Below are 15,659 nucleotides of genomic sequence, written 5' to 3'. Positions count from 1 at the left end.
GTCGTCAATAGACTTTTCAGTGTGAATGTCAGTGATATTAGCTTTTTTCTAAACGAATGACTCAAACTCATCTAAAAGACCGAAATCTAGTAAATTAGTTTTAAATTTTCACCAATTTTTCAACTCATAAAAAAACATTAAACAATCCGACAGTTTAAAAGCGTTTTGAAAACAGGTAGTTTCAGTTAATGTATGAGGTTCAAGGTAATCAACGTAGATGATCATTTTTTATCAGGAAGTTTATGATGATCACTTACATACAAACATACGATGATCAACGCAAAGCAACTCAACAAAATAAAATTCGATTTTTTTGTACAAAAACTCTAATATTCAATGCCAATTTGAAATTTATGATCTAATAAATAATTAGGTCGATTTAGAAACACATTATCTATGTATATACATTCACATATTTTAATTGATTTTGACTTTGATCGTACTCATATACATATGTACTATAAATTTATTCATATTTTTTACAAGCTTTTTATTAGCTTCATTACCTTGTTATTTCAATGTACCTCTCATAGTTAGACCATCATAGAATTTATGAATACTGTAAAAAATAGCCTTCATTTTAATGATTTTTGTATTAAAGAATTAACAAAATTTATTCATATTTTGCATAGGCATGACCTTCTCTTTGTGAGACTGGGGAATATGAGGGTTTTTTGTGCATACGCAATTGTTACATTAATTTAAAAAAAATCGTATGTGACCAATCTATGACTTTATCTATGTATTTGAAGAATATTAGAAGGCCAAAAAACAAAATTCGATAATTAAACATACACAGAATTTCACACATACCCATTATGAGAGCATTTTGGAGCGCAAACGTAGGGCAACTTACACAAGACAAAAATTCTACTTCCGGTTGTCGGATTTTATTCGAAATTCTTTTATTACTTAAAATCACTATAATTATTATACAGATTAAATGTCAAGAAAATAAAAATAATTTAAAAATTCAAAATAAAATTATGAAATATTGTTTTAAAGAAAAGATACTACTTCCGTTTTACGAATTATGACCAAAACATTATCAGCTCTAAGTTAGTACATGAAGAATACAAATATAAATTTTCAGCATGATACGTTCAGGGGTGTGGAAAGAATCGTGGTCACAACATTTTTGACTTTTCTAAGAGGACAAAATCCCACTTCCGGTTTATTAAATTTAGTGATTTTCTTTTTATTTTCATCACATTGATACAAGAATTATAATTGAATTTTTTTGCGCAGTGCACACATGTTTAAAGGGTCGAAAAAATAATGGAAGAAAAATCGAACAAGAGTAAACTGCCACTTTTTACCAAATTTTATACATAACTTGATATAAAGCATTAACTTTTAGATATGAAATTTCAGTTCAACAAACCAAAATGCTTCTGAGAAAAACATAAGAAAACTTCGATTCTCTAGAGTAAAAGTACTACTTCCGGTTTACGAAAAACTATTTAAAAAATGTTGGGGTATAATATTTATAATTTCTATTACATGTAAAAAAAAATCATTTTGATTTGATTAGCGGCTTGGGAGATAATTTAATTCGAAAATTTTAAAAAAGAGGACACCTATGTATATGGGGAGGGTACCATTTCCGGTCAACTAAAAAAATTAAGTCGTATCGATAAAAATTTCAGTAACCGATACTAAGTTTCAGTTCCATAGGACTAACGGTGTTCAAAAAAATCCGCTGACACACAGGCACACACACATTTTTTCTAGATCACGAAAACGTGATCAGTGGTCGATTCTGAGTTCGAATCAGTCAAAATCTCGAGTTCGAATTTTCGCATGATTACAAAACTTAAGTAATAAAAATTATAATTAAATTAAGTTGAATAACAAATAAGTTAGAGAGCAATTTAAGTTCCGCTAAAATAGCTAAAGGTTCCGCTATTTATTGGCAGGTAATGAGTAATCTTTTTAGTATCGCTGACCAAATAAAACAATGCTTCCCATAGTGGTGGACCATGGTATAATAAGAGTTTCAAGAATCATCTAAGGAGATTGAAATAGCAATTTTCGAATGTAAATTTGAATTTTGCACACGACATATTTTATTTTTATGTATATATTTATTTTTATATATTTATTTTTATATATTTATTTTATTTTTATATGTATGTACATACATTAAATTATTAAATAGCATGACGCTAATATTTAAAAACATGACAAATGGGAACGAGAACGAGAACGGGAACGGGAACGGTAACGGGAACGGGAACGGGAACGGGAACGGGAACGGGAACGGGAACGGGAACGGGAACGAGAATTGCATGCGTTATTGTGGCATGTCGCATGTCGGGTTCGGCTAGTATATAAATGTAGAGAAGGTTTTTTTCTTTCGATATTATATTCATACATTTGTTTGGCAGTGGTTTAGTTGTGACGTACATACGTATGTCGAATCGAAACGACTATTATAATACGGCGAGCGTTATCTTACACAGATACACACACACAAAGACACACAGAATAGCAAAATTATATACATATATATGTTTGAAAACACGACAAATACAAGTTGTGAAGTGATGAGTTAAAAAATGAAATTTCGGGCAGATTTTCAACCTCAATTTTACAAGCAGCAAAAGATATGTTTTTTGATAATAAGACGATAATGATTCTGAGTCTTGGAGAGACAACGAAGAAAAAGAATGAGACTGATTTATCAAATGCTACAGTCTCAATGATTGCTGATCAATCGAAAGCGCATTCTTGCCCGGCAAATAAACCTTTTAAAGAAGGATTGGATATACAAAAAAATATGTGTTTTGAATACTTATCAAGGATGCTCGAAACTGAAATGCATAATGTATTGTATACAGTTAATTTAACACGTCTTGTGCATAATAAAAACTTGACAATTCTCAAAATTTACGATTTCTAAAATAGTGAATGATTGATAATTATTTTGCACGGTGTTTATTATTATATCTACAATGCGATGAGGAAATCTTTATTAATTATTATCGACAACAAGTGATTTTTTTCAAATTATTCAACATTTTATATCAACAATCAATGAATTTTCCTTAAGTTTTAAAGTCACGGGTTCTTTTCACATTGACGAATGAAAAGACTTTCAAACACGTATAAAAATCGTTAAACAACGATATGAATCTTAACAATGTCATTGTAAAATAACGTGTTACTAATTATATACTTGCTTACTTAATTATATAAAATGATCTTTATCGCATTATAATGGTAAAAATATCATTAAAAATAAATAATCGTATAATTTTTATTGCAATAAAATTACTATGACGCACATTCTCGATAAATATTTAAAATTTAAAACCAGTTTACTGTGAAAAACTTCTTTTTTTTAATTAGTATCCTCCATAGTTTAGTCTAAATGCCAAAATTTACAAAATTTTAATCAATGCACATGTATTAGCGTCGTTTTTTGCGATAACTTCATACTTATTTTTATAAAATGTGTTTTTATTTAATTTAATTTGCATATCATATATGTATTATGCATAAAATAAAATGCATGAAATTCTACCCATTTCAAATTTATATTCAAAATAAAAGCATATGTATAGGTTTTTATTGCACTGTTTAATTTATGGTTAAATTTTACTTATTTATTTATTCAACTATGTATAATCAACGATCGTTATAACACACTTAAAATCTCACTTTTATCAACAAACTTCCTGGAATATGTTTACTATTTGGTCTCGCGAGTTTTTTGGTACGGCCTGTACTCGCGTCAAGTGTCTGCGTTTAACTGATTCGATCCCAGCACAAGTTGCTTGAGGTCTTTGTTAAGGTAACCAACACCAGCGGCTCTCAAATATAGTACGAAAAATTTATAAACATAATACATACAAACCCTCATCCATAACATGAAAATTTTACGACCTGCAAAAATGACTACATCTTAATTAATTTCAGTAACTAGACATACGTATATTTCTCAATGCAACCGTTCAAATGCTAAAATTATTCAAATTTAAAAAATTGATACATCGATTTTATATTTTTCAAAACAGCAAATGGATATGATATATACGACAAGTCAGCTTAGTAACTATAGAGTTCAACGCACGAAGTTTAATCCAACAATGGACACACACCAATAATGGGCATCGTTTCCTGAGCTAAATTCTCAAGCAAATTCAATTCTGGTGTTGGATTTCAAAGGCCACACACTGCACCAAACATCTCGTACATTAATTAATTTGTCCTTAAAATACATATACATACATATCCAAGTGAAGGGGCACACGCACTTACACGCGTAAAATGAACCAATTACAATCAGATTACTTCGAAACGAGTGGTACAACGCCTTCGAAAGGAAGGTCTGGTTCATTGGGTGCTCGAACTGGTTTAGAAACATTTGCACAAATTGGATTTGGTGTGAATTTGATCCACTGTGTGGTAAATATGAAAATTCTTACCACCTTGAACTTTGCCTGCATGCTAAAGTTATGTCAATTGTCAATTGTATGGACATGCCTTTTATGTGCAATTATTTTTCCTATTGATGCAATTGTATGGAACTTGTCGGGTGTGCATGATGTGATTAATAATACTGCAATAATGATAAACCTAACGGTAACTGTATATACATAAATATAAAATAAGGTGTGCGGTTTTGAAAAGAAAAGCAAGTACATACATATATTCATACAATATATGGAAGTAAATAAAGTCAAAATGTTATATAAAACTATTGTTGTACCTGATGAAATATCATCGCATGGGTGTAGGCATATTAAGTTATTAAATAAAAAAAATTTAAATAAATGTTTCGGTCCTGTGTTCGATCTGCAGGCGGCATTTTTTTCAAATGCCTTTTAATTTTATTTTTTATATGAAAAAAATGGTAAAAACTACCTACCTATCTACCTACTTAAATATAAACAATATAAAACACAAATAGAATAATTGATTAATTAATTAAATTTTCAATAGATGGCGCTAAATGCTCAGAGACTTATTTGCCTAGGGGAAACATTGGTGGCAAACCAGAGAAATGTTATTTTAATAGAAGTGGCTTAAGGCGTCATATTGTTGTCAAGTGACGATTGTCCACAGACAATCCTAAATAATTTTAGCATCAGTCGTATTTGATGCTTGGTGCTCGAAAAAAAACTTTTCTGTTTGTTTATATTACTCGCAATGTAGGCAAGTATCGGTAAAAATTGCACAATGCATTAAAAAACACACAATAAACAACATGGGATACATTTTTATAAGTAAATTGATCCGATTGTATTCCGTGTGCTGTATTTATGGAGACGTACCGCGTAATGTTGACAACAATTATTTATTCGTAAGGGCCGTTCTATTATTATTACATTTCTCTGTAGCAAACAGTATATATAGAAGTTTTTTCTTTCATTATTATATTCAGTGTATTAGCTGTGACGTTACATATGTATTGCGTTATTGCAGATACACAGATACACATACAGAATAGCGATATTATATATATGTATGTCATTTGATGAAGTGATTTTTAGTATATTATTTATTTTAAATGATTTTTTGCTTAGAAAAATTGTATTGTTTTACTTTTAATAATTTAATATAAGGTAATTTGAAACGAAAAGCATTGTTGCTAACAATTATAGGTAGATTTTCAATTGATTATTTTAAAAACTGATCAAGAATTAAATTTTGCGCTAGATATAGAAAACATGATTATTTTATTGCTCGTTTTATTTTATTATTAATGTGTAATGTTAAATATTATGTTAATGAATAAAGCTTTTTTATTATGATAATATTATTCAAAATAACTTATAATAACTACATATTATAGAAGAAAATTTTCAACGATTTTTGGAATTGTACGCTTCATATCCTATCAATTTGCTTCCGCGTGAAATCAACTTAAGCTGCTTATTAAATCTGTAGGTCAAAACTTCTGCTTGAGACCGTCATTGAACGAATGGTTGATATTAAATGGTTAATTTACGATATTATAAAATATATATAATGCTTGTGGCCAGTGGCGGACTGGGACTGAAATTAGTGCATGCCAGGAGTCAAAGGGGGCCCCCCAAGGTTAAACAAATTTGTCTCCCCCCCCCCATATAACAAAATTTTCTTTTCAAAAATGGGAATAAACAAATTTAGGTACAAGAAAAATGGCAAAAGCAAAATAGATCCATAAATTACATTGTATATTTCGTTCTAACTCTTGTCCTAGGTAAATAAAAGGTATCATAAAAGAATGCGGCATAAAAGCGGCTTTTACTTTCGGTAGAAAACACTCAGGGACGTCATTTCAGCTTTTTCTTGGGGGGGCAGGCAAAGATTGGTCAAATTGAATTTTTTTTCAAAAAATCTTTTTTATATTGGAATAAAAATGGAAAATATTCTTTGCATAAACCTTATTGAGTTATAAAATATGAAAAAAATAAGCTTATTTTTAAAAAAATAATTATAAAAAAATATTATGTAGAAAGCGAAAAAAGCGCCGCAGGCGAAAATTTTTTTCCAATAATCTACACATGATCAACAAAAATCGACCATCTAACTGAGTCACTAAAAAACTATCTTAATTTCTACCGAATATCTTTTCACTTTATCTATGTACATATGTACGTAATAACAATAGATAAAGTTTTGTGATCATGCGAAAATTTGAACCAGAATCGATCACTGATCACGTTAATATACGAACTTTCGGAAAAATAAACGTTACACATCTGTTTTTGAGACAAAATAAAGTAAAGGGGACCTTTCTCACGATTCGCTCTATAGGATGAACAATTTCTAAGAATTTTACCCAAGGCATACCACTTAAAAACCAAAATATACTTGTTTCGAAATAATAAAATCTTTTTTTTTTCAAAACACATAGCAGCGATTATTTTATTAGTTACCCAAAAGTAACATACATAAGAAATAAATGTAGATCCATAGTATCTCATTAGTAATTGAATTCATAATATTCACACTTTTCCTTAATTTAGGGGGGCGAGTGCCCCCATATGCCTCCCCCCCAAATTACGTCCCTGAAAAAAATGCATAATATTTTCAATTAATGTTAATCGAAAATCGGGATTTTGGGGAGGGGGCCCCTATCCTATATTTCTATATACATGGATGTGTCTAGATTAGGAATAGATTTTATATTCGGAAACTGTTTAAAATTGTGTATTTAAATCTTACTATATCGTCGAAGCATAATCAAATGTTATTTTGAAAGTATGAAGTAAATTTAAATCGCTGGTTGATGATGAATCGTCCTATCAAAATTGTTTTAAGCAATTCAGTTTATATTATTCACGGAAATTTGTTTATTCCCATTTTTATTTCATTAGGTAGTTATTACATAGGTATGCATAATCTTGAGGTTGGAAATAGGCCCGGCAAAAGGGCCCACGCAAATGTTGAAACTTACATTTCGAGCCTAATAAAAAAAGTTAACCGATCCTTGGACTGTTAAAGCAGGTATTAGTTGTTTGTGTATATCGTAAAAAATTTGTTTTGTTGAAATGCCCAAACTTTAGGTCCCAAAGTGCAATATCCTATAAATTTTTACACACGTGAAATAATTAAAAAGTTATTTAATTTTACTGAGGGCCCATATTTTCTAACAGATAGTGGGGCCCACATGCCATCGGGCATGTTCGCTTGTATGGCCAGTCCGCCACTGCTTGTGGCTCTTAACTTAATATGAAATCCACCAATATATACATATGTAAATTCATAAAAAAAACTAAATTTGAATTAACCACTTCCTTTTTAAGCAATGTTAATTAAATAAAAATATATTTATATATGCTGTAATTCTAAGGTTTGCTGAGTACGTGGACCATAAATATTTGCAGTTTTTGAAAAGTAAATATTGAAGAAAGAATCGATAATTCATAATCTTAATCCAAATGACATCATCTCAAACCAAAATGTCAACCATTAACTTAACATTATAGTCAGTGTTTTTCTAAATACATATGTACATATATACAATGATAGATCTACAACTAGTCATGACTATATTCAGGAACTTAATGATCTGCCTTCATTTTTTTTAATATGAACTATCAATATGTCCTTTTGCAATGTAAAAACAGCTTTAATTGTACCAAAGCTGCCTTAATAATATAATAAAATCTACACTAAGATTTGAATTTAATTACAAAATTACACTTACATATGTACCTTCCTACATGAATTGTCTTCAAGATTGGGCTAAATTATATACAATTATAGTCTCACAGTTTTTATTTATTCATTGTCTATTCTTCACTGTAAAAAATGAATTAAAACCAATTTTAGCATAACCCGTTCACAGTTTTAATTTAAATATTTTATTTGTATACATCGTGTAAGTAATTACCCGGTTCTGGACGACCGAATCATTAAGAGGTGACGAGAAAGTCTTCAAGTTGAGAAACTGTGATGTATGGGTCGAATAAAACGCTGGATGATGAGAACACTCGACATTTCACACAGATTCAATTGCATTTGAATTTGGATACAGCGGTGAATGAAATTCACATTTTCTAATCATTACGATAATAATAAATATGAAATTCCGATATGGTTCTTGACCCAAAATAGGTTCACGACTTCTATGTAGACGTGCCCAGTGACGAATCATTCGAACGAAACGAATTCATTGATTTTTGCCACATTTGTGGAGAGCTATGTAGTTTTCATTTGAATTCGGACTGACATAGTATGGAAATTACATATTTTCACTCACAGTATTTCTTCTGAAATCTGAATATTCCATTGAATTGATTTGAAACGCGTCTAATAGAAACGGTATTCGTTTCATACCAATCCAACATCAGAATAGAAGACCAACGTGTCGGGTCAGTGCTCTCCCAAAAACTTGATGCACGATGTATAGAAAACCTACATACACACAACTGGTTACATCTGTTTTTTTATATATGTATACGTGGGTTAAATTACTCGTGAACCATGCCTATATCTGAACTAGAGTTCTCAACATGTAGCTAGAACAATACAATGCGAGTTAAATGGATACAAAACAGCAATGATCGCTGATGAAATTTTTTAAGTTTGCTTGTAAAAAGTTGTACTTTTCACCCATTCATAAACATTTTTGATAGTAAACAATTAAACTTCTGCTAATATTAAAAGTTTTGATTATTTTTGATTAACTTTTGGAATGTCAACCATGGGCCTGAAAAACGCCTATAGGCGTTGTATTTTGAGCATGTACAAGGTAAATAAGGATAATACCCGCTAAGCCTTTCCAGGTAGCATTGTACATGCGTCGTGTAATATGTGTCAATGTTTATAAAGACTGTTTTATACCGGAATTTCTGAATTTATAACCATAGCAGAATTTCCCGATGGAAATCCCTAACTGCCGAGTATTTTAGATTGTGGCTTGGCATTTAGATTGTTAGCATTATATTTAAAAATAAAAAGAAGAAGATGGAACTAGTTTTGGAAAAATACATTCATTAATAGACTTATAATAAATTTTCGCGCCTATCCTTACTCATGAGCAGAGATAGGCGCAAAAATGAACTGAAACGGGATCCTATTGTTAAATTCTATTGTTAACCTTTTTTTTGATCTCTAGAGAGCACAAAAAAGGTTGAAGGTCTGACCGCACTATGCGTCAAATGAACGATCCGAAACTTCACAACAGTGTGCGACAATATTAGGTAAACCGCACTTAATACCGGAAAGTCAACTTTGACGCAAGGTGTCGTTCTTGGTCATGCGACTTTCGCGCAGTGCGTTATGTCTCATACAATTTCATACAAACAATATTTGGCCGCGTACTGTTGTGAAGTGTCGGATCGTTCAGTTGTCGCATAGTGCGGTCGAACCTTAACAATAGAAATTAACAAAAGATACCCATTTATTTCGAGCTGGCGCATCCTACCGCCGCTCACTGCTCATGAGCAGAGATCGGCTACACGTGTGTTCGACTACAAGCTATTGTCAATTTCTTAGAAAGGACATGTTTTTACGAGCTTTTTTGGCTATCCTCTTTTCCTAAGAAATTGACCAATCACAAGAATACTGCAACCACGTGTAGCCAATATCTACTCATGAGTAAGGGACGGCGGTGAGGTTGCTCGACGGCTAAAAAAATGGTTCACTATTGTCAATTTATATTGTCAACCTTTTTTATGCTGCCCTGCTTTCTCGGACAATTGAGAGGTCTATTGTTATTTTATGGCAGAAATCTGACCACCGCTCTTTACTCATGAGCAGTCTTTGGCGGTCCAGCATGCTTTTTCAAGGAAAGAGGGTATTTTGGGGCTATTTTCCAGGAAACAGGGAAAACTACAAAGCTAGAGAGTAAAAGAAAAAGGTTCACCATAAAAATATACTCATGAGTAGTCACCGAAGCCTGAGGGGGCTGTGTATTGTTCAAAGGTTGTAAATGCATTGTTAAAGGTTTGCCGAACAATGGATAGCACTGTGACTATCCTACCTCTACTCATGAGTATAGTGCGTGGTGTCGCGCCGCACTATACTCATGAGTAAAGAGCGGACCCAGAGGGCGCCGTTCATTGTTCGATTGTTGTAAATGCATTGTTAAAGGTTCGCCGAACCTTTTTTTTTTGTAAAAAGCTCTAGCTTTGTAAATAGAGCCAAACTGCCCCGATTCCTGGAAAACTCGCTCTACTCATGAGTAAAGAAAGATGGTCAGATGCTTTTGACCAAAGTAAGGGTTCACTATTGTCAATTTATATTGTCAACCTTTTACATATTTTCGCTCTCTAGCTTTGTAGAATAATAATACTTTGTAGAATAATAATAGTTAACATTTTTTCTTGGGAAATGGAAAATCCACCGCCGAAAACTACTTATGAGACTCTAGATTACAAAATTTCCTAAAATAGTTTTGTACTGTCCAAATTTCCCCCGCCCGAAAAATGGAGAACAATTTGTTGATTATTATAATACACATTCCTAAACATATTTTATCTGGTACACTTATCCTTCTAAGAACTTATCCAACTATCCGCACGTTTAATTAAATAAAAATGTAAGTTCAAGAAAATCAACAAGGTCGACATGTTTACAAGCTGAATGCAAGGGATCAAAAGTGTGCCAAGCGTATGCTCTAAAAATTCAAAACACACCGCACATGGAACCGATCGAACAATACGAAGCGGCGATAATTTCGAAAATCTTTAAAAGCATATTCAAAAATGAGTTTATCAGAGGTCGTTTCTTGTTCCGATGACCAGAAGTATTCAGTTCACAAGTATTCAGATCGTGGGACTTGATTCTACATACATAACTCACCAAAGCCACTCGATGACAATCATTGTGCCAGATTATAAATCCATAGTGGCACATGTGAATCTAAAAAGTTAGGTATTTTTATATATGTGAAAAATAGTATGAAAGTTCACTGTCAAAATATTCTCATCCGCGTTTCTTCAAAATATGAAATTTCAACTACGAAAATAAGAGCGTGTAATTGAAGAGATTCAATACGAATCTGAAATATATTCAGTTCGCGTGTAATTATTCGAGAATTCTCACACATTTATGTTTGTTTACAGAATTTTACAGCAACCACTTATTTACCTTTAGAACAAGACATTACATGTATGCACATTATATATGTAAATGCGAATTGCGTGACGTCACGCAAATTCATTGATCATAATCAATATTAAATATATTCATTATTGTATTGTCTCTAGTGCAGTGGTTCTCATGTGCGGCCACCAGCGCTTTTCAGAGTAATATTTCAAAAAATTTTTTCTAAAACTATGAAATTGGTTGCTTACACCCGAGTTGTCTTAAATTTTTACTTTATCTGTGTACGTAGTAACAATATATGAAGTTTTGTGATCATACGAAAATTTGAACTCTAGATTTGACTGATTCGTACTCAGAATCGATCACTGATCACATTTTCATGGTCTAGAAAAAATGTGTCAGTGGATTTTTTGAACACCGTTAGTCCTATCGAACTGAAACTTAGTATCGATTACTAAATTTTTTATCGATACGACTATAATTTTTTAGTTGACCGGAAATGGTACCTCCCCTTATAGGTGTCCTGTTTTTTTAAGTTTTTGAATTCAATTATCTCCCAAACCACTTACTGAATCGGACTGAAATTTTTTTACATATGATAGAAATAATATAATCTTTATAACTTCATATTTTTTAAATCTTTTTATCTGAACCGGAAGTAGTACTTTTACTCTAGAGAATCGAGGTTTTTTATGTTTTTCTCAGAAACCTTTTGGTTTATTGAACTGGAATTTCATATCTAGAAGTTTAAGTTTAATACCAAGTTATTTATAAAATTTAGTAAGCATCAGTCAACCGGAAGTGGCATTTTACTCTTGCTCGATTTTTATAAACCGGAAGTGGGATTTTTTTCCTCGTAGAAAGGTCAAAAATGTTGTGCCCACTACTCTGTCCACACCCCTGAACGTATTAAGCTGAAAATTTATATTTCTATTCTTTATGTACTAACTTAGAGCTGGTAGGGTTTTGGTCAGAATACATAAACCGGAAGTAGTATTTTTTTTTTAAACATTTTTTTTTTCATTGCTACCTGGAAAGACTTAGCGGGTAGTATTCTTGTTTATTTTTTACATACTCAAAAAACAATGACTATCGGCGTATTTCAGACTCATAGACTTGTTGGCAAAACGCCAATCGATGTTAGTCAACATTCAAAAGTTCATAATAAAACACGATATTGTATTAAACACTTACAGAATTTTTTTTATTGCAATGACATTCAAATAGGCATAAACAAGCGAGAGGCATTATTTCGTGCCGTTCAATTTGCATTTTTACCCACAAACTACCAGTTAGTCGCTGATGATGGCTTCTGTGAAAAATACTCAAGTTACATTAAAATATAGCCAACCTTCAAAAGCTATTTAACAACTGTCCTGTAATTTAAGTTTCAATTATTAAAACTCTTCGTGTCTTTGCCAGTATAATTAAATGTCAGAACAGAAATAAAACACCATATAAAATAATTGGAGTAGATAATTTTACAATATGTATAGTATCGATTTACCTGATGAATAAGTGATCTAAAGAAAGTATCCCTTTGTAAATTTTATATTAAAATATGAATATATTATTCAGTATTACAGGAAAGGAGCATTTAACATACCTCCACTTTAAAACTACATATATGTATGTAGTTGGTAAGTATTATATGTATGTAAAAATGTATATGTAAAATAAGAATACAATTTATCGATATAATTGAAACATTGTTTTAGCCATGATGTTCCATTTTATCGCGTAAACAATTTTTTCATATGATAATAATAATTAAAAAAATAAATATTCAAGTATGTAACTTAATTGAGTGAGTATGTAAAACCTTTAGAATATTTTTTTACTACTACGCAGGCAGCTCATGACCTTGTATAATAATAACCCAGGAATGGCAAACCTTTTTACATTAGCGTGCCATAATTTTCAATCTGATGGTACTCAAGTATGACCGGAAAATGATTTTATCGGTGTATTTACTGATTGTGTTGGACACTCACATTCTTCTCCGATATTACTTCAATTACAATACCGAATGAAAACTTCCAAACGAACTGAAAATCATTCGTGTGCCATCTAAATTTGTATACCTTTGGCATGCGTGCGAAAGGTTCGCAAGCCCTGACCTATCCCATTGAAAAATATGATGCAAAAACCTATCAACACGCAAAAGAACCGGTATTTTAATACTTCAATTGACTCAACCAAGATGATTGATCTTGATATATCTCAATTAAATTAAAAACGAAACAAATAATAGAACTTTTAATAATATTTAGTGCAACTAATGCTGACGTCTTTTCCGTTGAAAGCCCGCCAATAGAAAGTCCAATTATTTAAAAGTCCAATAGAAAGCAGGTATTAAAATTGAAGCTAATCCAAACAAACCCTAGATAACTACAGCCGAGGATTTTGAGTTTTATAAAGGTGTGTTTAGACTCTCTTAAATATCTTGCAACAATATAAAATAACAAAAGAAGTCTATTAATTAATGTATTTTTCTGAAACTAGTTCAATCTTCTTCATTGTTGTTAAAATGATATGCTCACAATCTAAATGCCAAGTCACAATCTGAAATACTCAGCAGTAAGGGATTTCCATCGGGTAATTCTCCTATGGTTATAAATTCAGAAATTCCAGTGTAAACGAGTCTTTATAAACGTTGACAAATGAATGACACGGATTACACGACCCATGTTCAATGCATTTTTTTTTTCAATGCTACCTTTAAAGGCTTAGCGGGTACATAGTATTCTTGTTTACTTTGTACATGCTCAATATACAACGCCTATCGGCATTTTGCATGCTCTTGCACTTGTAAACAAAACGCCGGTCAGCGTTGGTCAGCATTCAAAGGGTTAATACAAAAAACTAGCAGAGCACTAAAATATAAAAATTTCCCGAGAACTAAAACCATTGGAAAATTTTGTACATATATTCAATTTTATATTTTATATTTTATCATATTCAAGGTCAGCGGACCTGAATTGTTATTTTTTTATTATTATTTCAGATAAAGGGTCCAATCAAATTTTACCAGTGTAATTAAATATGTATTCACTTGCAGTAATAATAAAAACACAAATATATATAAAATAGTTTTTTTTTATATATTTAAAAATACATAATTTCCTTTCATAAGTCAACGATAATATATGTACATACATACATACATACATATAATACATCATACTGTTAAAAATAAATTAACATGTAATTATTTTATTTTGATTTCTTATCATAGATTATTATGACTATGCAATAGTTAAAAAAAAAAAATAGTTTGGCTTAAAATAAAACTATATATATATATATATATATATATATATATATATATATATATATATATATATATATATATATATATATATATATATATATATATATATATATATATATATATATATATATATATATATATATATATATTATACATAACAACACACTTGGGAATGAAAGTTTGTTCATTTCAAAAATATAAAGCATGCGATTAAAAAATTACAAGTGAATAAAATTTAGATTTATTGTAATAATTTTTCACTGAAGCAATGCTGAATGCATTTTTATTTTTTTATACCAACGCCAAAACATGACCAAAAAAAAAATAATCAATCCAAATAAAATATAATACAATACATTATTCAAATTGAATAGAATTGAGCGAATCACAATTATCACAATGAAAATAATATTGTCAATACTACATATAATATAAAATTATACTCTGGACACTTTTCCTCAACCGTTATAAAATTTATTTTAAGTAAAATTAAGTCATATTAATCGCATAAATATAATTTTGTACGTATGCGTTATTGAATCGATGAAATATTTTATTATTTATATAAAAATCACTATAATATTATAGACATTTGTATATAAAGTTTTATAATTCTACCAACAGATGTCATGAAAAATAATCTGCTATATATATATATATATATATATATATATATATATATATATATATATATATATATATATATATATATATATATATATATAATATAATATAAATCCGGCATAATATACTTATTGACATACGGAAACTAGAAAGTTTTAACTAAAGAAAGCTCATAAATAAGCTATGTGATATTGTATAAGGCGTCGTTTTATTTTAGAGTTAAAATCGTAGCTTTTTGCACGAGTCTAACTCTAAATTGTGTACATTA

At 30.5% G+C, this 15,659-nt stretch overlaps 1 protein-coding gene across 4 annotated transcripts in view; it reads right to left on the bottom strand.

The window, feature by feature from the left end:
* The window catches only part of Aldh-III (Aldehyde dehydrogenase type III), a 35,247-nt gene extending 31,477 nt beyond the window's left edge, over positions 1-3,770 (bottom strand). For all 4 annotated transcript variants that reach the window (XM_077435672.1, XM_077435671.1, XM_077435669.1 and 1 more), the window contains exon 1: positions 3,667-3,770. The gene's annotated coding sequence lies outside the window, so the exon portion shown is untranslated. The remainder of the gene's footprint in view (positions 1-3,666) is intronic.
* Positions 3,771-15,659: the final 11,889 nt, after the last annotated feature.

Source organism: Arctopsyche grandis, chromosome 8, assembly GCF_051622035.1.
Source record: "Arctopsyche grandis isolate Sample6627 chromosome 8, ASM5162203v2, whole genome shotgun sequence".
Classification (NCBI taxonomy): domain Eukaryota; kingdom Metazoa; phylum Arthropoda; class Insecta; order Trichoptera; family Hydropsychidae; genus Arctopsyche; species Arctopsyche grandis.
This window is presented reverse-complemented; position numbering and strand designations above follow the sequence as displayed.